Below are 2,323 nucleotides of genomic sequence, written 5' to 3'. Positions count from 1 at the left end.
CACACAAAAGTTGAATAACAAGAGTCTTACATCCATACATACCGTCTTACACAAATAGGATCATTATGGTCAAGTCTTACATAGATAAAGCCTCAAGGACCGAACATAAAATAAAACATAAGCAACAGAAATCTTCGTCGGTAAGTAGAATCGATGTCCTCTGCCTTAACCCTATAGGCATTCTGACAGGGAAAGCATCATAGTTCACATGTTCGCCATCAAAGAATTCTTCCTCAAATTCTTGCTCTCCTGTGCCTGGCCAAGTAAATAGCCAGGTACAAGCCATTGAGTACGTTTGAATGTACTTGCAAGCAACCCATGAATGGAAACAGAGTAAAGTATAATATCACTATGTTGGCATAATAGTGGTATGGTAGTTTTTCTTGTGCAATTATGATCAACTCTTAATGGTGTCATGAATTTGTCTACAACATGTATCAAGAGGTCACATACATCAATCATCGAGAAGGAGTTATTCACAACTCAGTCTCAAGCTTATCATGTCATTTCACAAATTTCATCAGCAATGCACTTAACTTAGTGTGTAAAAGGATTCCGGACATAGTTTAAGTAGCACCACCAACTGTCCATGACCATGGACACGGATATTCGAATAGTTTGACACTCTGCAGAGGTTGTACACTTTACCCATAAGAATCCGGGAAGCTTTTGTGTCATCCACGACCCGCAGTACCTCAACTACTCGGGGTAAGCACCCGATCACTATCTTTCCCTAGGCAACACTAACATAGATTCCACTCGTTGGTACACAACCTTCGTGTTATAATCATAAAAGATATTGGAACTCTGCCCTGTTCAACGTCACATCCACACGAAGGGACCAATGGTGTGTCCGGTGCCCTGTAAAAACAGTCATTGTCGCCCATCCAAGCATGACTCCGTCCCGAGAGTGAACACATGTCACCCCCGCCACTAGTAATGTGGGCACCATGCCAGTATCAGTCTAGGTAATCAATAACGCCCCGTCCCATAAGGGGTAGTTGAAGGAAATATGCCCTAGAGGCAATAATAAAGTTGTTATTTTACATTTCCTTATTCATGATAAATGTTTATTATTCATGCTAGAATTGTATTAACCGGAAACTTGATACATGTGTGAATACATAGACAAAACACCATGTCCCTAGTATGCCTCTACTTGACTAGCTCGTTAATCAAAGATGGTTAAGTTTCCTGGCCATAGACATGTGTTGTCATTTGATGAACGGGATCACATCATTAGGATAATGATGTGATGGACAAGACCCATCCGTTAGCTTAGCATAATGATCGTTCAGTTTTATTGCTACTGTTTTCTTCATGTCAAATACATATTCCTCCGACTATGAGATTATGCAAATCCTGGATACCGGAGGAATGCCTTGTGTGCTATAAAACGTCACAACGTAACTGGGTGATTATAAATATGCTCTGCAGGTATCTCCGAAGGTGTTTATTGGGTTGGCATAGATCGAGATTAGGATTTGTCACTCCGAGTATCAGAGAGGTATCTCTGGCTCTTGGTAATGCACATCATAAGAAGCCTTGCAAGCAATGTGACTAATGATTTAGTTGTGGGATGATGCATTACAGAACGAGTAAAGAGACTTGCCGGTAACAAGATTGAACTAGGTATGAATATACCGGCGATCGAATCTCGGGCAAGTAACATACCAATGATAAAGGAAATAATGTATGCTGTCATTACGGTTCGATCGATAAAGATCTTTGTAGAATATGTGGGAGCCAATATGAGCATCCAGGTTCCGCTATTAGTTATTGACCAGAGAGGTGTCTCGGTCATGTCTACATAGTTCTCGAACCAGTAGGGTTCACACGCTTAAGGTTCGATGACGATTTGTATTATATGAGTTATGTGATTTGGTGACTGAATGTTGTTTGGAGTCCCCGATGAGATCACAGACATGACGAGGAGTTTTGAAATGGTCGAGAGGTAAAGATTTATATATTCTATGATAGTATTGGGACACCGTAAGTGTTTCGGAATGTATCGGGTACATACCAGAGTATCGGGGGGGTACCGGAACCCCTCGGGGGAAGATATGGGCCATATGGGCCATAGGAGGGAGGCACACCAGCCCACAAAGGGGTGGCGCCCCCTCCCCCCCAGGAAAGGAGGCCGAATAGGACTAGGAGAGGGGGCGGCGCCCCCCTCTTTCCTTCTCCCCCTCTCCCTTCCCCTCTTTCCCCCTCCGGTAAAAGGAAGGGGGGCGAATCCAACTAGGAGCCCAAGTAGGATTCCTCCTACTTGGGCACACCTAGGGATGGCTCCCTCCCCCTCCCTCCTTTATATACGTGGGGA

This window comes from Triticum aestivum, chromosome 4B, assembly GCF_018294505.1.
Source record: "Triticum aestivum cultivar Chinese Spring chromosome 4B, IWGSC CS RefSeq v2.1, whole genome shotgun sequence".
Classification (NCBI taxonomy): Eukaryota; Viridiplantae; Streptophyta; class Magnoliopsida; order Poales; family Poaceae; genus Triticum; species Triticum aestivum.
This window is presented reverse-complemented; position numbering follows the sequence as displayed.